Source organism: Amblyomma americanum, chromosome 2 (assembly GCF_052857255.1).
Source record: "Amblyomma americanum isolate KBUSLIRL-KWMA chromosome 2, ASM5285725v1, whole genome shotgun sequence".
Taxonomy (NCBI): domain Eukaryota; kingdom Metazoa; phylum Arthropoda; class Arachnida; order Ixodida; family Ixodidae; genus Amblyomma; species Amblyomma americanum.
In genome coordinates this window covers 48,179,373-48,204,621 of record NC_135498.1, presented here as the reverse complement: position 1 = coordinate 48,204,621, position 25,249 = coordinate 48,179,373, and the positions used below count along the sequence as shown (strand labels likewise).

The 25,249-nt window shown below is 47.9% G+C and overlaps 1 protein-coding gene across 2 annotated transcripts in view; it reads right to left on the bottom strand.

The window, feature by feature from the left end:
* Window positions 1-25,249, bottom strand: part of E23 (ABC transporter G family member E23) — a 213,265-nt gene that overhangs the window by 174,770 nt on the left and 13,246 nt on the right. The window lies entirely within an intron of this gene.

The following is a 25,249-nucleotide window of genomic DNA, read 5'->3' as shown; positions in this document are numbered from 1 at the left end:
AAAATTTTGGTTGGAGATGTGCAGTTTATTAAAAGAATAAATCATCAAGCAAGCTGCTGCAGTTCACTGCAGTCTGAGTAAATTTGTGTCATGGAACTATAAATGTTGGGAGGAAAGTAACGAAAGAGTAACAGCCTAGTTTTCTGTAATTGTTACGTTACTTTCCTGAGACTGTAATTCACTCCGGTATTCATATACATTTCTGATGGAGTCATTTCAATTGTACTCGGTTACTTATTTTCCGTAAGGTGTTGAAGAATGATATATAACGGAGCTTTGTCAACTTTTAGTTTTCTTTCTAGCAATAGTAGTAGCAATTTGTCATACATGTAAGAATTAGCAGGAACAGAATCCGAAAACAGGCTTTTTCCGCACAAGTGCGTGCACTTGCTCATTTTCCAACTTATACGCAATATTTCAAATAACTTATATTAAAGCACGCTTGCACCACCTTCATAGTGGCTGCCATTTTAGAGGCGAGAAGCGCAGAGCTTATGTACATTCGGCATATTTCCTACCGCACACTTTTTTTCAGTATTCAGCCGTCAAGAAAACAGGCGACTTTTTATGCCGACAGTTAACCAAGGAATTTTTTTACATATGCGCAGAAGCAAGCACCCGGCCGGGAAGGGCCACCGCACGTGCACAACAGGCGTACCTAAAACCGGTAGTATGTCTCCGGTATGCTAAATCCCTCCACCAAGAAAGCACACGCGGGGGACACGCGGAATCCGGAACGAAAAGAGGAAAAGAAAAAATCTGCCCACAAAAGGAGGAAAGGGTGAGGGGCGGGAAAGAAAGGGTGCAGAGGACGGGTGGGTTCGCTCATTCGCCCTTCCGCGAATACAGCGCTACCGGTCGTGTCACTGCCTAGTACTGGAAGCTGCGGCAGGGCGCAGTTTGCACTTTGCGTCTCTGGACAGTGCCTGTCTAGCTATCTGTACCTGTGGTGTGCAGTCGCCAAGCGAATAACGCGTCTCGATAGCCTGCCAACAGGCTAACTTTGCGATGACGCCATATCAGTCCTGGTAAGTACGGTCGAATGTTTATCTGCTTGTATTTTTTAGAGGGCGCGTGGTGGTAGGGAATTACGCTCATGTTCACTTTTAGTACAACAACTCAATTTCGTCCTCGCCAGTTCATGGATCTGAGAATAGATATTAATTGTCATGGTACAAATTGTGCAATGCACCGTTGAATCTCCAGTAATAAGTTTTAGATACGAAGCAATTAGCTGTTTTCGACACAGTCGCCTTTCTTGAACTCTTGGCGGCGGGTGTACGTTGCAAAATGCATGCAACCTCAAGCATGAGTGCAGCTAATGTGGTTTTTAGCTTCAGAGGGTGAGTCCTACTTTCTTTCAGAACCTTAATGATTGCTCTGAGTGGTTGAAGTTTAATAATTGATTAAACTGGAGTACAAACCTTTTTTATGATGAGGCACAAAGCCATATTTCATCTTTTTTTCTCCAGATGCAGCTGAGTGGCGCGGTCAGGATTTTCTCTTCTTTTTAATGCAGAAAAAGGGCCTGTTTTTTTTACCCAAACTCGAGCATTAGCCCCCTGCTTAACCTTCACCCGCAAACATTTTTCTATCGCTATTTCAAGTCACTTAATCCTCACGAGAGTTGACAACTTGCAAAATAGACCATTTGCAGAAATGTGTAAGTCAGCTTCTCCGCAAGGCTTGTTTTCCAACCAAGAGGTCTCGTTCCCGGACGACACTGTCGCATTTTTTTGTGGAAACGAAAAGAGTGAAGTTCCCTGTTCTTAGTAAACTCAGGAATGTCGCCAGTTTACTTCAAAGTGGCCTGGAGAGAGCCATCAAGAGTACAATTGTACTCATGCAGTCAACCTTCGGTAGCACTGCAGTAGAGGCTAGGCAGGGAATAGAAGGCAATGGGCCTTTGTTCCTGTGCGCCGGAAGTAGTGAGCTACCTCACGCTTAACTTTCTAAAACTTTTCTACTGAACAACACCGTCGCGCTAACTTCCTTCCCTTCCCCCTCCCCCGCGCACTCCTAGCCAGTACAAGGAACAACCCACTCCCCACTGCTCTGTGACGAATGACGGTATCCCTCCTTTTTCTGCCTACACTCTGCTGCAGGCAGTGGGCGGCCATCCGGAGTTTTCATTCGCTCGAAGAATGTGAGTGTCCTCTGGGTTCGAGACATTTACCACCGTCTTCGTTATCACTCCCTGTTCTTGCCACGAAAGGGGAGATGGGTTAGTCGGTCCCGAAATAAATTAAGGGGAATCCACCCTTTTTCTGAAAATGCGAGACTGCTGTCTGTAAACGAGTACTTTTGGTCGGAAGACATCCTTTTGAAGAAGCTGACTTATATAATATTGCAAGTTGTTGCAGAAAGAAACGCACTATCTCAGTGCACATACGCTTTTGTTGCGCGCAGGCGCAAAAATTCAGCCACAATTTTGCTAGCTAGCGCCAAAAGCATAACTGGACAACAGCTGAACAAGAGCTCACTTCAGGTCATTTTTGTTTGTAAAAAATGTTCCATGGTCATACACTGACTCTAACTAGATGGTAGCACCACTGCATGCACGATAGCAACGGGGTGAGTGAAGACGCCCTGCTTATCATTTTACAAGCGTCAAATATACTGCGGTACGGTTTCTTATGTCTTGCATATTTCAGCTGCAAAATCGGGCCCCTTTGAATCAACGCCGAAAGAACGCTGTAATTAAAAAAAACTAGGCCATTTACGGAAGTGGGAGCTGCGCTCTATACTTCCACTGCATGTGAGATATGTGTACTGCACACCAAATGTAGGAGCCTTCTAGTTTGGTCTAGCTGGTGGGGCATGCATGTTCTTCAATCAGTATCATGATTTGGTATGCAGAGCTCGTGTTGTTCATTCTTTTACTTATTTCTTGGCCTGTACAGCATGCTCGCTTGGAAAACACCACACATACGCCTTCGCGCTTCAGACCAAATTGTCGCAGATTAAATTTTGATCTTATAATTACAATTTATGCGTTAAATGTGTGTACTGCCCGTCATGTTTCAAGGATTTCTTTTTGTCACACAGGTTCGCTTGGAGAATGAATGTCATCATGACGTTGACAGAAGACTGCTGAGTTATGTTGCCATTTTAAATTCAGTAAGAAATAAACGCTGTCGTGCATACTGGTGTACAATCACTGGAGTCCGAAACTGCACTCTGAAGTGCAGCACGGCACGCCACAATCTTATCACACTAACACGAACATAACCAGGAATGTGGAAGAGAAAAACATCTGTGAACTTGATGGCAGTGAGGTGCATATCATGCCTTTTCAGCAAGCAGCTTTGTTCTGTAGGTGTATTGTAATGCTGCGTTTGGTTTCGATGTGTGTAATACATTAAAGTAAATGCACCATTACCAACACCTACAAAGTGAAGTGGTTTTCTTTACAGGCCCAAAAACGATCTTACTTACTTTAATAACAATGGATACCTAGTATCACAGCGAACGTGTCTGTGCCTTACATTCGAGAAGTTGTAACAATACACTGTAATATGGGTTACATTCCTCTGGACGGTAACGTTACCCGTCCAAAAGAGACGTAAGGATGCACCTAAAAGAGCAAAACATACACACTTTCAGAGCAATGTTGTGCCCACTGACGTGGTGCAAAGTTGCACCATAGAAGCGTTGTAAAAAACTCATTAGGTAACTATAGCCCCTGCGAGGGTAAGCTTACGCTTACGTTACCCTTACTAACATGGCGTAAAGGTGCACCTAAAAGAGGAACCCATATGCTCTTGCAGAGCAATTTTACGCCAATTGATAAGGTGCAAAGTTGCTCTGTAGGAGGGTTGTAGTAAGCTCATTAGACAGGATTAACTGTAGCCCTTGCAAGTATAAGTTTGCACCCTGGGATTGAGCATAAGCTTATTCCGAGTGGGCGCAAACATGCACCAGAAAGTGAAGCATATGTTTACACTTTCATGGCCTAAGCGTTAGTCTTTCTGAGGAGGGGTAAAGTTAGTCATCAAGGGGTTATACTTACACTTGGCCAGACGGAATAACATTACCCCGATAACAGCCTAAACATTACACTGTGCGCACTTAGTCCCCCGACGAAGGTGTAACGTTACACCAAAAGGGGGTCGCCACAGCGTCAGTGGATTTACCCCCTCAAAGGACTAAGACCACTCCTTTTTTTCTTAGAGTGCAGCCATCCGTCCACCCATGAAAATCGTCACAGATCATGGAAAGTCTCCGGCCGCTGGCTTAGAGCAAGGTCCCTGATCTGCTGCGTTCTCACCACACCACTCCACTGAAACCCCGCTTGGTTTCCTTATAGTTGGACGCAGTACGTTTAAAAACATGCGCCGTCCACACTAGATACATCTCCATAGTCGATGCGGTTCTTCCCTGTGTTCAACACTAGGCCCGGAAGGGGCAACTGAAGAGACTCCACACGAAACATAGTCGAGCACAATGAGTGGTAGTGCGACATGGACAGGCAGAGCACAGAAAATACAAAAAAAAACTGCTTGAAATAAAGAACAAACGACCCAGCATTTTAGCCGAAAATTACGAGGAAGTAGTGAAGTCAGTTGGGCAGTGCGAAACGCAAGACAGGTAACCGGCGTTCTCTTAATGCAAGGCGACACCGAGAAATGAGCTACGGATATCGGCTGAGAAGCGGACGCGACGACGAAGTTACAAAAACAGCAGGAATATCGTACATAGGGCCCACATATGAAACAAGCCAACGGTCATCGCAACCTAGGAAAGCATAGGGAAGTGTTTTATTAATTTTTTATATAAAACTGACAGCGATCACTGGAGAGTAATAATTATTGGTTTTGGGGCGAAAGGAAATAGCGCGGTATCTGTCTCATATATCGTTGGACACCTGAACCGCGCCGTAAGGGAAGGGATAAAGGAGGGAGTGAAAGAAGAGAGGAACAAATAGGTCCGTAGTGGAGGGCTCCGGAATAATTTCGACCACCTGGGGATCTTTAACGTGCACTGACATCGCACAGCACACGGGCGCCTTAGCGTTTTGCCTCCATAAAAACGCAGCCGCCGCGGTCGGGTTCGAACCCGGGAACTCCGGATCAGTAGTCGACAAAGGAACAATTTTAGATAAGCCGGACAGCCGTACGGCAAATACGGTATAACGTGCTGCCGTTGCCAGGTTCGCCTAGCCACATTTACCGTAGTTACAGTGTTTAGCGTGCGATGGTCTCAAAACTCTCGGTTTAGAGTTTTAGCATAGCGTTACCTTGTGTCGCTCCCGTATATCGCTACGGGCAATAGCGCATGCGCAGAAGGCTCCTCTTTACTCTTTGCGCAGGCGGCAGATGGCGGTCACGGTTTACGGTAGCTGTGACGGTAACGCTATGCTAAACTTCTATAGTGCGACAAATCTCGATCCCACTGGTCGGACTAGTTCGGGCCGTGACGTTAATGATGGTATGGCAAATCAGGAGGAAAGAGAAAGCAAAAATAAAACAGGCTCTAAGCCGTCCTTCCGTTCAACAACCAGGGCTATACACTTAACTTTCCGGGCACTCGTAACTGAAACATGAAAACCAGTGTAACTGAAAAACAGCGTTCAGATACAATCCAATACAAATTACTTGCCCGCAGGCAAGTGCGTTGCTAGCGCTGTCGCTATTTATTCGCACCCGTCGGACTTCAAAAAAAGTCGGGCAGTGTTTTATTCCGCCTCTCTCCAATTGCCACCTGCCTATTCTTCCTTTCTTCTTTCACTCCCTCCTTTATCCCTTCCCTTACGGCGCGGTTCAGGTGTCCAAAGATATATGAGACAGATACTGCGCCATTTCCTTTCCCCAAAAAACCAATTATTATTATAACCATCCCCTCTCCCCTCCTACTTTGCACCTGTAAGGGAGAGGAATGAGACGCCAGAAGAAGACTGACTCAGCTAAGATTAAAATGAGTACGAAGAAATCGACTCGGACAGCAGCATTGAAACAAACAGCCTCCCGCAGAATATGTGAAAAAAAAAAAGAAGAGGCTGGCGGGAGCTATGCCTCCTCGCATTGCTCGGGAAGAGCAATCTGGGTCTCACAAGCCTCACTGGTGGCTGTGCTTGAAACAGCCACCTGCCGGCGCATTGGCGCAGCTGTGAAGCGATGCGCACCGCTTCACAGCTGCGGCACTGCGCCGGTAGTGGTGTGATGACTCGCCGCGATCTAATAATGCAGCAGATTTTGCGCACAGCTGCGTTGCCGGAACTCGAAGGTTGGGGAGTGCAAGAGAATGGACTCATAATTGGAATAGAATTAGAAGAAGGCTTGTAACCCGCCGCGGTGGCTCAGTGGTTAGGGCGCCCGGCTACTGATCCGGAGTACCCGGGTTCGAACCCGACCGCGCTGGCAGCGTTTCGATGGAGGCGAAACGCAAAGGCGCCCGTGTGCTGTGCGATGTCAGTGCACGTTAAAGATCCCCAGACGGTCGCAATTATTCCGGAGCCCTCCACTACGGCACATCTTTCTTCCTTTCTTCTTCCACTCCCTCCTTTATCCCTTCCCCAACGGCGCGGTTCAGGCGTCCGCCGAGATTTGAGACAGATACTGCGCTATTTCCTTTCCCTCCGCCTCCCCCCCCCCCAAAAAAAAAACAATTTTCAATTTTCAAGAAGATTTGAATCGAATTTTCTTAGAATCAATCCAACTGGGCGCCCCCAATTTTTCTTCTTCGTTCCACCTTATAGCCGAGATTTAGGACTTTGATTTTCATTCATCCATATCGCATCATTCGAACGTACAGACCAGTTATTAGATCATTACACACACAGGCCACTCGCGGATCCAAGAAGGAGAATAAAAATAAAATCCTCAATTCAGTCTGCACCAAACAAGGCAGATACAGCGATTGAAGCAGCAATCCTTAAGTAAAGAGTTGGTCCGCAGTAATGACACGGAAGTTGTACATGGAAGAACACAACACGTTCACAGGCTGTATCGCGCTTTGGAGCAGAAAGGCGACAAAAGGAGTAGAAATAATAATTAAGAAAAAAAAAACATCGAGGGGGAACGAGGAAGATATCGGCCAAAGGAGAAATGCAGCAAGCATGGCAAGATGACCCCGGGGGGCGCCTTCCGGGGCGAAGTTCATTCTCTTCGGCGCACCGAGGAGGAGGAGGAGGAGGAGGAGGAGGAGAAGGAGGAGGAGGAGGAGAAAAAAAGGAATCCACCAGGGGGCGAAAGGAGGCTCTCTTGCGGCGCGAGGACGCCCAGAAAGAGATGGCGGAGGAGGAACGGCGGCAGACGCCGCCACAGACAGGCATGTGCGCGCGCGCGTCGCGCGAGTATTTAAATTAGCGGACGCGCACATGCAGTAAAGAGCGAGGGGAGGTTGTATACACAAGCGGAGGAGCGGCGGATGCGATAACCTCCTCCCTCTCCTCTCGTACTGCGGCGAGAAGACAGCTCCTTGAAAAAAAACGTGGCTGAAGTACGACGATTTGCACGGGTCCTGGCCGAAGACCAACCCCTAGCGGCATGCGCTCCAAGCACCCTTGATCGTCGGAGCGTTCTAGCAGCGATAAAGGGAAACAAAGAGGTTAGCGAAGTCTTCCACGTGGCATTGTGATTGCATGGCATCGCGATTATAGGCATCGCAATTTCATAGCATTGGGTTCCCATGGCATCGGAATCCCATGGCACCGGGATCTTATGGCACCGGGATCCCGTGGCATCAGAATCACGTGGATTCGCAATCCCACTGCGGCAGTTTCTCCGGCATGACCGTGTTTTCTAGAATATATTGAAGTTCGGTTTCATTTCACAAGATGCATTTTTAGTCTGCGTCCGTACTATGTGTGTGTGTTCGTGCTGTGCCCTTCTGGAGTCCAGTTTTAGCGTCCAGTCACTACAGGGCAGCTAGCTCCTTTAGAAGTAGTGTTCCCCGCGACCACCCCTTGCTTTAAAATAATGGCACCCTGATAGGTCCATAAAATGGAAACTCTGAAAATATAGCGTCACCTGTAGGGGTCGAAACGAACTGATCGGAGCCGGTATGGAAATCAGAGGGCGGTGCCGGTAGCTGACGCCAGGGATAGCAGTGGTCGCCTTTATGTCTACCGAGTCAGAATCATTGGTCATGGGTGATGCCCCGGTTACGCTGACAGAATCTTACGACAGGTTCCATGTAATAATTGTGTTGATGAGTTGCAGGCGCGGGGAGGCTAAAAGCGTGACACATAAATGCCATCGCCAGTTAGGAAACAGCTTTACTCCTCTCGCAATTTCTCGACGCATGCGCAAACCCACTCACGACGTGACATCGAGTAAAACAAAGTGGCTGGCCATGACTCGACTAGCACGCCAGAATGGAACAAAGCCACGTTACTGCAAGATGGAACGTACAACGCGGCGACCCACACTATATTCACTGCCCAGTTACAATAGCGCAGCACAACAGCGCAATTCGCTTTCTCCGTTAATGCGAAGGCGCTCGACTGCTGATCCGGAGTTCCCGGGTTCGAACCCGACCGCGGCGGCTGCGTTTTTATGGAGGAAAAACGCTAAGGCGCCCGTGTGCTGTGCGATGTCTGTGCACGTTAAGGATCCCCAGGTGGTCGAAATTATTCCGGAGCCCTCCACTACGGCACCTCTTCCTTCCCTTCTGCTTTCACTCCCTCCTTTATCCCTTCCCTTACGGCGCGGTTCAGGTGTCCAACGATATATGAGACAGATACTGCTCCATTTCCTTTCCTCCAAAACCAATTATTATTATTATTATTATTATTATTATTATTATTATTATTATTATTATTATTATTATTATTATTATTATTATTATTATTAATGCGAATTTTCCGTTAGAGCGAATCCTCCGTATTTCTGAGCACTCGAGACTCCGTAAACACGACGCTTTCACCTCTCGGTAACAACACCCTAACTCTGCGCGCAGCAACACGCTAACCCCGCCACCTGACCCGCAATGTGAAAAGAGAACGGCGGTCGCTCCAGTGCAAGCAAGCAAAGTGCCTCCGTAGCATGCATATCTCCCGCGCGCGCAGCGCCGAGAAGGAGCACGTTTTTTTTTCCGCCGCCAACGCCGAAGTGCACTACAAAGAAGGGGAGGGGGAGGGGGGGGGTGCTTCCTGGGACTCGTCAACCAGCGAGGCGCACTTGGCAGGCCTGGGTGGCTGCCCCGACCCGCCAGCGTCGACGACGACGTAGACCGGATGCGGAAAGCGCGCTGTGCCGCCGCCGACGGATGTGTGTATATGCAGCGTCGCTGGGGCGAGAGCAGTGCTGTCGCGAGGCCGGCCGACTTCGAGCACGACGCGCTGACTTCCCGAGCAACGGGACAGTGTCGGTGGTAATAAACTGGGACGCAGCACGAGGGCGCACGCGAGAATACGGGACAAAAGGCGCCGCTACCACTACTTTCATCGCCATCATCATCGTCATCATCCCTATTTATTTATTTATTTATTTATTTATTATACATCAGAGGTCCCTGGCCAGGACATTACATGAGGGGTGGGCATAAGATGTCAAAATATGTCTAGGAGATAAATCTTGGATGACGGGCTTCGATGGCAGACTTGAATCTTGACAGCGTGACGTCCCCACTATGCCTACATTTTTCTTATCTGCCCTCCTAACTCTCTGCTACGTTACCTATCCCCTTGAATCCAGCGTTTTTACACCAGATCATGCCTGATCACTTCTCTGCCACTACACAATGCGCCGCAGCCAATTTCCCCCTCCTCATTTCGTTAATGTGAGCCCCATCTCAAATTCAAGTTCCTTAACCTTTGTCACCCTCTGCCACGTCACCCCTTTACGCGTATTTTGCTGGGACGTCCTCAACTTAATTTCGATTGCTTTGGATAGCCTCCATGTTTGAGCCCCAGGTGAGTACTCGCAAAAGTATACGACTGTTACTGCATACTTTTTTTTTCAGTGATACCGCTAGGCGCCACCCTTACAAAAATGGTCTATAGAAAATCTAGAGACTTCTTATAGAATCTATTACCTTCCTGTAAATATTTATTTTTTCATAGACTATAGACTGTCTATAGACAACAGTCTACTAAAAGTGTATAGCCATAAATCTATAGATTGTCCGTAGACTGTCTAGAGGATTTGCATTGTTCTCTAGGGTTTGTCTATAGAGAGTCTATAGACTTTACAAACAGAAGTCTATGAACAGCCTATAGACAGTCTCAAGAAATGTTTGTAAGGGCGCTAAAAACACTGTCCAAATGCCAGTGAACTACACGGCGCCACGAGCGTTAAGTCGACTTTACCCCCCCCCCCCCCCCTCACCGGATTCTCCAACGTTCTCCAGACGACCTACGGTACGGCGCGGCAAAAACTGCCAGCGGAACATTCTGCCCAGCGCAAACAAACGACGATCGACAGTCGGAGCCATTGAGGTCACAACCCCTCGAACGCAGGGCCATGGAGCACTCCATGGTGCACTCCAAATGGAGGATGCGGGAAGTGGACGGCCAGGGGAAGGAAAGCGACCGGGGCGGCGAATGGGCGAACCATGGACTCTCCTGGACAGATAGCCGCTCAAGGAGGCGAACAACACGGCCGGCCCAACGAAGATTGCGGCCTACCAGCGCCAACGACAGATACCGCGCAGGCGGGCAGGAGCTAGGCTGCGCGCATTTCTTCTCCACAGCGCGTTCCGAAGGTGATCCGCGGTTCGATGCACTCGCCGCGCGCCTGAGCCTTCCCGCGCTCTTTGTCTCAGGCTCCTTTCTCTTCTGTGCTGTTTTCCTTCTCTGTCTCTCTCTTTCTCTCCGGCAGTAATGAATAATAATAATTGGTTTTTGGGGAAAGGAAAAGGCGCAGTATCTGTCTCATATAACGCTGGACACCTGAACCGCGCCGTAAGTGAAGGGATAAAGGAGGGAGTGAAAGAAGAAAGGAAGAGAGACGTGCCGTAGTGGAGGGCTCCGGAATAATTTCGACCACCTGGGGATCTTTAACGTGCACTGACATCGCACAGCACACGGGCGCCTTAGCGTTTTTCCTCCATAAAAACGCAGCCGCCGCTGTCGGGTTCGAACCCGGGAACTCCGGATCAGTTAGTCGAGCGCCCTAACCACTGAGCCACCGCGGCGGGTAATGCAATCTCTGTTTCAAAACGGTAAGCAGAACGGTTTAGCATAGCGCACGCCAAGCCTATTAGCACAATGCATTTCCTTGAGTTTCTTCGCCCCCCCTCCAAAAAAAGCACGCCAGTAGGGGGGAGGGGGGCAGCCAGTGCAACATTATCGTCATCAGCAGGAACTGTTCCGTACTATACATTTTTTTGACGGACATCAATACGCTGCTATTGATTGGCACTGAGTTCCCAAACGCACTGCGGCTCATTTATTCATCCGGTGATTTCTTCCTGGTGCTCCAGGTCTCCGACCACTACTTGGTCTACAGAGAGATGTGCTCCCTCACCGCTTCATATTATAACTCCCTGCCTTTGGTAAACAGTTGGACTTGTGTTCCCACACAGCCGCAGTGGCTCTCTGCGGTTCTGGCGTTCGACTGCTGAACCGAAGGTAGCGGGATCGAATCCCGCCCGCGTCGGCCCCTTTTGGATCGAGGCGAAACGCAAGAGCGCCAGTTAAGTTGTCGAGCTGTTGCTCAGGGACCGATCGCGCGCGCACCCCGAAGCCGGCAGCTTGGCCCCCTTGGTTTTTGGGAGTGTTGGATGTTTTTCAGAGCTCCTCGAGAAGCCGCCATCCAGGCGCCGCCGAAATGAATTTGTTTTGAGACAAAGGCGGCAGATGGCGGCAACGACGGTTAACCGGCAGTGAGGAGTCCCGTCCTGGTAAAGTCGCACTCGGGCCGCAAGACGCGGCCGACGCGCAGACCCCTGGGGTTTCGAGAGGGGGTCGCGTGTAAATTTATTGCTTTCAACGGCGAACCGGCCGAGGGACGGGCCGGACGCCTCGGAGCAGGCAGCAGAATTGGGGAGCGCGACCAGGGCAGTGTGCGTGGTTCGGACTGGGTGTTCGGTTTCCCTGAGCTTCCGCTGGCGTTTTTAGTGATTTTGTGTCTCTGTGATGTAACCAAGCGGAAATGCGCAACGTCTTCGTGGAATTCACGCGGTGCCCGCGCGACAACAACGTGAGCACCGGCGTGCTATTGGCTCCTTCAGTTTGAACGAAATTCTCCTGATTGGCTCTGAGAAGCGCATTTCCTATTGGTTACAAAAAGGGTCCCCAGAATGCTGGGCGAAGAGATATAAGGGCGAGTTTTTGGCGCGAACGGGAGATTGGAGATCGGAGGGCAGGTCGCCTGTGAGCGCCCGTACAATAAAGAGCTGGTGTCCCGAAGAAGTTGTCCAGTCTGTTCCGCAACGTGTCGCCGGATCACCGAACCATCAGAAGACTTCAAGGTCAACACCATCGATCTGTCGGTCATCAACATCGATCGATCAGTCACCAAATCCACATCAAAATTAACTGCGCCCGTGTGCTGTTCGCTGTCAGAGTGCGCGGTGAAAATTCCTCCCGAGCCCTTCACCTCCACGTCTCGTTCAGAGCCGGCATGCCGTAATGGGACGCTCAACTCCACATACCATGCCATACCTGCCGCGAAGCTTTGAGTGTTTGCTCGTGATCGGTGGCTGCGATCATTCGAGATAGACCTGGTCACATCTCGCGTCCCAAACAAAATGATAATTCTGCGTGCTAGTGGTTTTGAACATAACAAATAAACAGTCGTAGCTTCGCGGCAGTCCCATTCTTTCTTTCAGTATAGATCTGCGACGGTCACAACCTAGCCTATAGGAATGTACACGCACCAGCCACTTCTAATATATATATATATATATATATATATATATATATATATATATATATATATATATATATATATATATATATATATATATATATATATATATATATCGTAACCCGGATTCCCTTCCCAGGCTGCTGAACTTTCCGTGCCATTAATTACCAAGTTCTCAGCGCACATACACGACCGCCACGCATCCTAAGGAAACAGCGCCGCGCCAACAGCTGGCCATATCCCCGCTCCCAGAGGAAGGCGTTACACGTTCTGCGGCCGACACTGAAGAAGAGTCTCTACGTGCTATTGTTGGACCAGGCGGCGCGCTCGGTTGTGTACGCACGCATGAACGGGGCGCTGACTCCGTCGCGCACACCGAAAGAAACGAACCACGAAAAGAAGAGGCAAACAGAGCAAAACAGCAGGAAGAAAGAGGAGCCCACTCGTGCGTGTTTTCGTTGTACACACACACACAGGCAGAGGACTGTCACCGCACAGCTACAGGGCAACCAGGGGTCGGCCATCCCGAGAGGCCCACAGCAACACGGCAGCGCTTCGCGATAACGCGCCGACCGAGGGCCCCGGCGCTGTCGCCGTCTCTAGCACTGCGATAAAGCAGCAGCGGTAGAACGCGGACTGCAGCGCACCAAGCTAAGCCTACAGCGCCGCTTCTGACGGCCCGTCGCGCGCCCGCTTGGCGTCACGGTGTCGCGGCGGCGCCACTGTTGCTACGTGGGGGGTCTTATCTCGTCCCCGCACGCATACGCACACGCACACGCACACAGCGACACGCGCGAGAAGCAGTCCAGCTCCGGGTTCGCGGCGTCGCGTCGCGTCGCGGCCCGCCTCTCTCTCTCTCTCCTTAGCCATCCGCATATAACAGCAGTCCAGACCGCACACATTACACACACAGGCAGTCCTCAACTCTCCCCCTTTTTCCCTTTCCTCTCTCAACAGTTTCGCTTATACGCCGTGCTTCTGTCACGTAAGAACAGCATCTCGCGTACACGCAATAGGATGCGCAGCCCTCGGAGGATCCTGCGTGTAATTCACACGCGCATCCTGCACGCGTTGGCACATTTATAGGCGTTCATATTCGCGCCTATAGGAATGTACACGCACCAGCCACTTCTAATATATATATATATATATATATATATATATATATATATATATATATATATATATATATATATATATATATATATATATATATATATATATATATATATATATATTGTAACCCGGATTCCCTTCCCAGGCTGCTGAACTTTCCGTGCCATTAATTACCAAGTTCTCAGCGCACATACACGACCGCCACGCATCCTAAGGAAACAGCGCCGCGCCAACAGCTGGCCATATCCCCGCTCCCAGAGGAAGGCGTTACACGTTCTGCGGCCGACACTGAAGAAGAGTCTCTACGTATCGGTGCGTGTACATTCCTATTTTGGCAGCGACAGGGGACACGCTGACAACTCCGGCTAAGGCAATTTTGTGACTTTTTACAGTTGGCATCGGCAGCGCTTGACCTGCGCGTAGCACTGTGTGGCCTGCTGCAGTCGGCGAAGCCATATCAGAGGACCATCGATTACGAAGCGGAATGACCTTATCATAGCCGTGGTGAAGCCTGCCGGGAGCCACGCCCACCTGCAACACGGACTATAAAGAAGACACGGCACGCATCTGCGGGCATTTTGGCAGCGACAGGGGACACGCTGACAACTCCGGCTAAGGCAATTTTGTGACTTTTTACAGGTCAGTCTTCTTTTTCTTGTACCGATTGCGCGGTTCACTTTGTGTGTTCTCTGTTGCTGCCAGAAACTTGTGCTGTAAACATGGGTGATGATTTGATATGTTTGACGTGTTCAACAGAAATAGACAAGGATGAATCCTACCTGAAGTGTAATGAGTGCAATTATGTCTATCACTTGGGGAAATGCACTGGTATCGCCGAAGCTCAGTTTAACAGCATGAGGGAAACGACAAAAAAGGCATGGCGATGCCAGACGTGCCGAGTAGGGCGATCACGAGGTGCATCGAAGAAAGCTAGTTCCTCAGAGGCTGCAGATGAGACTAACGAAATGTCCCACATTAGTCTAGCTCTTGTGGACATACAGGAAAAACTTGCAACCCTTCTGAGCCTGAAGAGCACCGTCGAAAACATCGAACAAGCTGTGCAATTAATGTCTGACAAGTACGACCAGATTCTCGTGGTCTCAGCACGTCATGAAACAGAAATCAAGGAAATTAAGGCTAGGGTTGAAAAACTTGAACAGCAGGACACAGTGGGAGTGCAAACTATGCAAGAACAGCTAAATGATCTTGAATGGAGGAACCGTAAGCAAAACCTAGAGATTCACGGAGTCGCAGAGAGTGAACAGGAAAATCTGCTTGACAAAATCAACGCTCTCGCTGAGACAATTGATGTTCCAGAGTTAGCCAAGCATGAAGTTGTAGCCATTCACCGCCTTCCGGCAAAGCCCGGTAGGGTTCCTGGCATTATACTCCGCTTCGCCAGACAAGACACACGAGAAGAATGGTTTGAGAAGAGGCGTGCCTTAAGCACCCACTCATCGCAGGTTTACATACAAGAGAACTTGACAAAGCACTCACGGGAACTACTTTTTGAAGCGAAGAAATGGGCCAAAGAGCACGACTTCCAGTATGTGTGGCACAGAAATGCTAGGATTTTTCTACGGCGCAGAGACGGAGAGCGTGCATGGCGCATCCAGGCTTTGAACGAACTGAACAAAGTTGCAAGAAGTGGCCCTCGATAGTTCCACGTTAGTGCTTTTATTTTGTTTCCCTCAGATTCTGCCATGGATACACAATATGTTTCTCTGAATAACTTTGACACTTCTGTAGGCAAAGACTTTCACTCGTCCTTTAAAATATTTCATGCTAACATGCAATCTGCTCGAAATAAAAGCACGCCACTTGAGGTTCTTCTCAGTCAAATTAAGACCCAGTTTAATATACTCATGTTGACAGAAACATGGTATCGGCACGAAGATGAGGCACTTTGTACGGCGGAATATCAGGCATGTAATCTCAACCGAAGTTACGGCAGAGGAGGCGGTGTTTCCATGCTGATAAGGAAGGACATAAAATACGAATTGCTGACAGCTTTCACGGAATCAACAACAGATTTTGAGGTATTGTCTTTACGTTGCAACAAGATGGTTCTTGTTGTGGTATATAGACCCCCCGAAGGAAACTTGCCAGTTTTCTTCGATTTTCTTGAGTCCCTTTTCTCTTACGTTAATGACTGCGAACTTGGCCTTGTTTGCGGGGGAGATTTCAACCTAAACATGCTTGAAACAACTTCAGGTCGTATCAAAGAATTTAAGCTGTTGCTTGAAGCACAAAATATAAGAAACACCATTTACCTTGCAACACGAATTACATCCAGCACATCAACACTGCTTGACTTATTCTTAACTAATTACACAGCCAATAAAACTAAATCAGGTGTCCTTGTATGCGATCTCAGTGATCATCTTCCTATTTTTATATGTGTGAAGCCTCTAGAAAAGGGAAAAAAAGTAAATCGCGTAGTTACCTACCAGCAAATTTTACCAGCGCAATTAGACCAATTTCGGGATGAACTAAATAAGGAGGACTGGTCACACGTTCTAGAATCAGATGATCCTAATGTTTCCTTCTGCTTATTCACAGATAGGTTCAATGAGCTTTACAGAAAACATTTTCCTTTCCGAACTATTAGAGTGTCTAGGAAGATCAGGAAACCTTGGATAAACGATCACCTATGGTGTAAAATTAGAGTTAAGAATGACTTGTTCTATAGGTTTATACAGACCCGAGATATGGCTAAGCTGAAAGAATTTAAACAATATAGAAATTGTCTTAATAAAGAAATAAAGAAAGCTAAAAGTGCCTATTTTGAAAACTATTTTAATGCATTCAAGCATGACTGCAAGTCTACTTGGCGAAAACTCAATGATGTTCTTGGCCGTTCATCAATTTCGGGCTCGGTTAGCGAGCTAAAGATAAATGGCGCGACGGTATCTGGCCATGCCTTAGCGGATGCATTCAACGACCACTTTGCCAATTTACCTGTACCAGCATTACCTAATCATGATCATGCAAAGTCCCTCAATAAAGAATATCCTAGTAGTATTTTCCTGAATCCTGTTACCCCCAATGAAGTGTACTTAACAATGATGCAACTAAAAAATTCAACCAGTTGTGATGTCCATGACGTGAAAATCAAGCCCGTAAAGTATGTCCTCGATGTTATATCACCTATCCTGTCATACATTTTTAATTTGTGCATAAGCTCTGGAGTCTTTCCTAATGACATGCAAATAGCAAAAGTACGAGCTATACACAAGAAAGGTGATCATAACAATCTTAATAACTATCTACCAGTTTCTATTCTTCCCGTGTTTTCTAAAGGGTTAGAAAAACTTATTCTAATACGCTTTGAAACGTTTTTTGAAAAAATGAATAGCATAACTGATTCCCAGTACGGTTTTCGGAAATTTCGATCTACCCAACTTGCCTTGCTTGACCAGAAAGAATACATTCTAACCAATATAGATAGTAAAAGGTATGTAGTAGGCATATTTCTGGATTTTACCAAGGCATTTGACTACCTCAACCGAAATCTCCTCCTCGAAAAATTAAAAAATTACGGTGTTCGCGGGCTACCATTTGAGCTAATTAAATCATACCTCTCAAATCGCGTACAATATGTTGAGCTAAATGGTTATTCTTCAAGCGTGACTTGTACTAAATCAGGAGTCCCGCAAGGAAGTATCTTGGGGCCATTTTTATTTAATATATACTTAAATGACATTGTGAACGTGGATATGCAGACTAAGTTCGTCATCTATGCCGATGACACTAGCATTTTTTGTGCTTCCGATAAATGTACAGAATTGTTTAGCACTGCAAATTCCGTGTTAGCTAAAGTAAGTGATTGGGCAAAACACAATGGACTAATAATTAATAGCCTGAAATCAAAAGCGATCGTTTTCCGCGCGAAATCAAGACTAGTTCCGTCTGAGTTAAGACTTAAGTTGAATGGTTCGGAGATAGATGTTGTCGGCGAATTTAAAACACTAGGGGTTATTTTTACAGAAACGATGTCCTGGAACAAGCACACAGAATATATAGCCTCAAAAATCGCGAGTGTAGTTGGGATTCTCCACAGAAACAAATATTTTCTACCGAAAAATGTCATGATGCTTCTATACAACTCTCTTTTTCTGTCTTACTTAAATTACTGCATACTCGTGTGGGGAACGACCACAATGACCGGTATCCAGAAACTTAGCAGACTACAGAGTAAGGCAGTTAGAGTCATTACACACTCTGCCCATGATTCTAATGTACAGCCATTATTCCATAAGCTGGGCCTATTACACATTAAAGAGATGTACAAGTACAACCTATGTCTCGCATTAATTCGAGAAAGGAGGCAAAATAGCACAATCCTAACAAAATTAGCACAACTAGCCGTTAAAAGTTCGTCAGGTCACTTCACAAGAAATCCAGAATACTGGAAAGTTGGCTCCTGCAGAACAAATTACGCTGCACAAACCCTAAAACACCGCATTCCTTCGGTCTTAAACTCCTATTTGTCTGAAGATGTAGACATTTTAGCGCTGAATTCTACGCAGCTTAAGAATATTTTTCTTCAATAAAACGCAAACTGTATGTAACCGCTATTAATATTGTATAATTCATAGAGATGTTCTGTTGTTAGTCGTGAAATCTGATGTATCACTTTTTCGGTAACCATGTTCAAATTCCATGTTCAATTAACCATGTACAATGTACCTTCCTGAGATTTTTTATTATTTTTTATTATTATTTTTTTTTCATGTTTTGTTGCCATGTATTGTTACAATAGGCATTTCTTCATTTAGTCGTGTCAAAACGACTGTTCTTCTGACATGCTTTTTGTTGCTAAATGTTTGTCAAGTGCCACCTGTCGTTTTCATATAGGGGGGCGGGGACCAGTCAAGCTGCGGTTGCAGCTTTTAGCCCCGTCTCCCTCCATCTTTTTTTTTTTGATGGAAAATAAAGTTTATCTTCTTCTTCTTCTTCTTCGTCGTCGCCGCTGATTCACGCCCGCCGTTTGCGTGCGTGCGTGCGTCAAGACTATAGGAGGAGGAGGAGGAAACTGTGGCTGGAAGTTTGAAGGCAGAGAGAGGGACGGCTAAGTGGCGGGGTCAGCCAAGCGGGGGCGCGCGCACACACACACACAAACAGGCATGCGCGCGGGTTTTGGGTTTCAGGGCTGCGACGACGCGGACAGTCGCGAAAACGGACGGCAGGACCGACTGACCCCCGGAGAGCGTGACAAGGTCGGCGCGCGAAGGGAGGTCCGCATTCACTCGCTGCAAAGCAGCCACAGCTAGTGAAACCCCTGCAATGACGCTGACGCCTCGCCTCGGACGCCCCTCCGTCTTTCCTCGCAGGCTCACGGCGCTATTATCACAACCATCGTCGCCGTTATCACTATAATCAGCGCTAAAATACCATCAGGATGAGGCATTACATTAGGGGAGAGTGCCCTACAACGCATGTTGATGATTCATAACAGAGACGAATCCAATTTTGTTCTCAGCGAAAATCTGTTCTAGGCCTCGTTCTGGGTATGCAGATGCTTGTCCCGCATACACAGATTCCTGGGAGTCCTCGTACCACTGCTGGCGCAGTGGTGCAGCGGTTAAGCGATGCGCCACTGCCCTGCGATAACAGGTGCTGCCACAGGTGGTGCTTGTGACGCCCAGCTTGTTCTTCCTGGGCAACCTCTCCCGACCAATCATTATTTAACTGCCACCTACGACGGTGGTCAGTATGCTCACAATCCGGTGGGCACGTTGTGATGACTCCACCCTTATGAAAGTGGTATATAGACAGTCTATAGGTTTCTAGTAGACTCTATTGCCTTCCTATAGTCTATTCACAGTCCATAGGCTATTCAGTCTATAGAGTGTCTATAGACAAAAGTCTAGTAAAAGTGTATGTCCACAAATCTATAGATTTTCTATAGACTGTCTATAGGATTTGTACTGTCTTTATACTATTTTCTAGGATTTTTCTATAGCCAGTCTATACACTTTATAGAGAAATGTCTATGGACAGTCTAACGACATTTTTGTAAGGGAACAAAGTCACGTGGCCTAGGTGGTCCAACTAGGTTGGTTCTGCGGGGATTCTTTGCTCACAACGCCGACGGCGCCGGACTTTTCCGCAGAACGGGACGCTGTCGCGTCAAAAGTTTTCCCGCCCCTCGATTATATCCCGAGCCGCCTGCACCGAACAGGGCTCCGTGGTCCCCACCTTGAAGTGAACGGCAGTGTAGCTATAGTCTCTGAAACCATGCGCCCGAAAATCTGCGTTAACGTTACGCAGTTTAATTGCGACATCGACCAAGTGCCCAGCGTTGGCCTCTCTCGACTATCCGCACGTCGAAAACACACGTCCTACAAATATGTAATCCGGAGAAAGCCACTCACTGTTGTGGATTGAAAGCAGGTTGGTATTGACGAGACTTCAATGCATAAAAGTTAGATTATAACTTATACCGTTGTATGCTAGTTTTCAGATCTACAGGTTGTGAACCGAATGAAAGGAAAACATGCAGCATAGCTCGGCTCACAATATCTATCGGCTTTCCTGAAAGTGCGATGCGGTAAATACAGGAGGGAATAATGCGCACTACTTGAAACGAATTGCAAAGAGGATCGAGGAGGAAAAAAAAAAAAACAGAGCGTTCCCAGACTCCCTCGTCTTCTCCGGGGAAAAGTAAAACAAAAAAAGCATGCGAGGGACGCCATAAACGCACACATCGATCGCATGACAACCGACGGCGCACCCTCATTGGTCAGTTCTCAGGAGAACATGACAAGCTACACTCTCACTCGCCGGAAAAGGATCACGTGACTTCATGGCGACGGGTTAGCTGTCTTGTGACGACGAGGAAAGGGAAACATTACAGGAGCGGTGGCCTGGTGGTTAGATCATCCGCCTCGTGTTCGGGAGGTGCATTTTTAGAGGCGGGTACCCTTAGCGTTCCCGTGTGCGTATATATATATATATATATATATATATATATATATATATATATATATATATATATATATATATATATATATATATATATATATATATATATATATATATATATATATATATATATATATATATATATATATATATATCGTTTCATACATCATGTGCAACTCTGTCAAAGCTAGCGCTCTTGTTTGCGCTGCCTGCGACCAAAAGGTAGTGCGCTCCTTGAGGTGAGCGAAACATGGTAAATGATTTGCCTGCAGGCTTACTACATAACACATTTGTCATGATCTCGATGAAATGCACTCTTATTGTTGACAACACACAGTCGTTTTCTCGTGACTTAGACCCGTCGGCCACAGAACAAGCCCGGAGTAATACGCCTCCCTTTATTTTTTCGTGCAGACTACTTCCGCACCTTTCACAGCGTTGCACCTGGTATGTGGAACAGAGTATAGGTGCCCTAAGGTTAACCCACTGAAGGGTGCCCGGGAAACTAAGTGATCGCCGTCACCCACACCGAAATTTTCAGCACCGAGCTAAGATAACGAACGCTACAAAAGGAGACGATTACTAATGCATTTCCAGCGCCATATGCGAAAAAATGCCCTTACCCGGCGCAGAAGCCACCGTCTTTATCATCTACAGATTAGAATACGCGGTCACCGGAGACAAAACACCGCGACGTCCTTGTCCAATTCGCAAGTAGCCGCCAGTAAATCCGACTCTTATCCGGCCACTGCCGGGCCGTGCGCAAAGCAACATCGCGTACACATAACGCCCGCACTCCCCCACCTATACTTATCTGCCCTTATCTACCGCCCCAATTTAGTCACCCAACCGGCAGGGCCTCAGGACTTCCGACGCTGAGCGGCCGCGCAATCTAGACCGCGCGTCTGGATGTCGTTGTCGTTTATCTGCACTCGTGTGGCGTAATAGTCGGTTGCACAACGCCCAGACTAACGCGCGTGCACACCCTCCGGTATACGCCATTCATCGTTATCAGTTTCCCCTCCACTCTACCCACCCCTCTCTCTCCCCTATACCTTTCGCCACTTTTGCCCTTTACGGATACAACAGCGCTTACTACCTACACTCCCCGGCGAGGAAGGGCGCGGCTCAATCCACTGCGTACATCTGCCAATAGGGGAACCTATTACTATATACACTACTTACTTTTCATCGCTTGCTCTCGTTGATATACCACCCCCCGCAAGCATATAGCTCATGCACGCCATTGTGTAAGAACAACCTGTGCTGCCTTCCGCTCGCCCGCATTGCATGGGAGCTCAGTCCCGTAGTGCGTGGAACGCGAAGAATGGTTATTGCACAATTCAGCGACATTCTGTGACATTCCGCGACCGTGAAATGTCACGTCGCCCGTTCTTTATAAGCTCTGCGACGACGACGCCTGGCTGCGCGTTCACAAGTGACGGATGAGTGAAGTGCGAAACGAGGGACACAAGCCGTATAGCTTAGCCGGCGTCAGGAAATGTCACGTGTGGGTGAATTCGCCGCCGTACTTAACGCGGTCAGAAATGAATGTGGCCGCGCAGCCGTCCCTATACAGGGATGACAGGTTTAAATGAGCAAGTACTGCACTGGAGTCCCGGTGTAATTTTGTTGAGATGGCGATACAGGTGCAGAACTGTTAGTGATACAGCACTTTTCTGAAAAGTTCAACTCGATTACTACGTCAGACGAAGCAAGCGTCTGTTCACGGGAAAAAAAAGTATATATATATATATATATATATATATATATATATATATATATATATATATATATATATATATATATATATATATATATATATATATATATATATATATATATATATATATATATATATATATAATGAGACATCCGAGAGAAGGGTAATGAATGACAGGGTGATGCCAACTTTAGTTTCCAAAGCTAAATTCGTGCAAATGCTATTACTGATTCAATAAAAATCGACTTATACGTACCAAACCATGTTTTATTCCTTATTATTTTTGGAAAATTGTCCTTACATAACTGTGACTAACCGTTCGACGGCTAAAGTAGGTTACACCTAGCTTTGCCCAAGGAACGCCATGGCACAAGGTACTTTCCGACTACACATAGTGTGGTGGCGTAGGACCATTTCCCAAACATTTCACCCCAGATAAGCCGAGCACCCGGTTAGGGGAGAGGCTGTATCTACTGCGTCACCACCAGTGCATACAGTGGATATCACCACCGGTGGGTGGGTCCCCAGCGGCACTGGGGATCGAACCCCGCACCTCTCGCATGCGAGGCGGGTGCTCAAGCCACTATAGGCTATCGCTACAGCACCGTTGCCTTACTGATGTGTTGTGTTGTGAACTGAATTGAGTATTACGTTGTCGGCCCTTGTATAACTTTATCCCGCTTTGCAGAAAGGAGTAGCGCCGGCGCCTCTCACAGTCGGGCACTGACCTCTCCTTCTTCCATGTAATCTATGTTAACCCGATGTCTTCCACTACGGCGTCTCACAGACCCCGTGAAGCTTTTGGACGCTAATCCCGCCACACCATACAATACCATACCATAGTCCAGGGTTCGACAAAAGTTTGTCTGCTCAGGCATTGTGTGGGTCAAGTTGAAGGTCACTGGCCACGTCGAGGTTATGATGGAATGATTGAGGTTTCGGACCGAATCTTGGCCACCTCAGTGAGCAAAGAAGCCGTGCGGGTTCCGAAACGTAAGTCATAACCTCGGCATGGTCAGTGACCTTCAACTTCATCAATACCATACGATGCTATACAATATTATTCCAATCCTACCATACCATAAACCATGCCATATACCATACGTACCATACCATACCTGTCATACCATACGATGCTACACCACACCATACCATGATGATGATAATGATGAATTTTTATGGCGCAAGGGCGTATGTGGCCAAAGAGCGCCATGGCACAAGGTTTCTTCTACTCAAGCTGGGATCCGAGATCATTTCCCAAGCACTTCGCCCAAGCATTTCGCCCTAAAGAAGCCGAGCATCAGGCAGAGGAAAGCTTGTATGCATTGTAACACCGGTGGGTACCCGGCGGCACTGGGGATCGAACACCGCACCTCCCGCATGCGAGGCAGAAGCTGAAACGATTAGGCCACCGCTGCTACCACGCCATACCATGCATTGTCATGCCATACCATGCCTTCCATACCGTAACATACCATAAAAAATATGCAAAGCACCGAAAATGCCGGTGCATGGACGTTCTGGCGCTGCACCCTGATCGGAACGCAGCCAGCCGCTCCGGCGGCCGGGAGTCAAACCCGCGACTGAGTCACATGAGAAAGAATGCCAAGCATAGCCGCCGAGCCCGCTCAATGGGCTCAGGTTGACAACCCATAATGTGCGCCAAGAATGCAGCAACTTGAACCTTTTGAACCTTCCTTCCGAGTATACCACCAGTATCGCCGTTCCTCGAAAGCAAAAAAAGAAAGAAAAAGAAGCCAATATTCACGGCGCTTCTCGTTTCGAAAAGAAAGCAAAGCCGCGCGCGAGAGAACGGAAATCCTCCAGGAGCGATCCGCGCTTGCCGCATGCCTCGGTGAAATTCCTTAACTCCCTCCCCCCAGCTACCCCGTTCAATCTACACCACGCCGACCGCCTTTCCAAAAGGAAATTAAATAAAAAAAAAGTGTTCAGAAGACGCGATAAGTATAGTGCCTGGCTCGGCGCACACCTCGCAATGAGCGGCGACGAAGGAATGCAGGACCGAGGAGACTTCGGCTTACAGCTAGCGCGAACAATCTTCGGGCCGCTCCGGACCGCTGGCTGGAAACGGAGGGCGCATCCCCCGACGGCGAGAGACGACAGCGACGTCCACAAAGAAAAATCCAGCGGAGTCACGCTCCCCCCCCCCCTCGTTCAAGGACACACACACGCGCGCGCGCGCGCACTTAGCCTCCAGGGCTACCAGCACCACACTCCACTCCGGTCATTTCACCGCTATTTCGCCTCCTTTACGATTCGCCTTTCACTCCTCTTTCCCTCTCCTCCTTTCTCCTCCGTCCTTGCATGTTTTTATATTTTATTTCGCTAAGAACGCCACCGAAGCCTCCAAATTACGCGAGCGCTTAGCAAGACCGTGAGCGCATGATGAGAGAGAAGGGAATGCGTAAAGAAGGAAACAACACAAAGAAAAAAAGAGAAAGAAAGCTTTGTACTCAGCGAAGCAAGAAGCCGTGGAACAGAGAGAGCTCCCTGTGCTGCGACGGCGGCAGGCTGACCTCATCCTACTCTCGAGAGAGAGGCGCGCGGGCGGGCAGCACATTACGCGCCCGTGTATTACATTGTGGACGCGTGCAGACGCCGAAGGCTGGAACCGGCCATTAGTTAAACTGTCACCGTTATAGAGCTTCTTCTCGCTCTCTCTCCCTCTCCCCCCTTTCCCGCACTCGTCGCCGCCGCCTCTTCC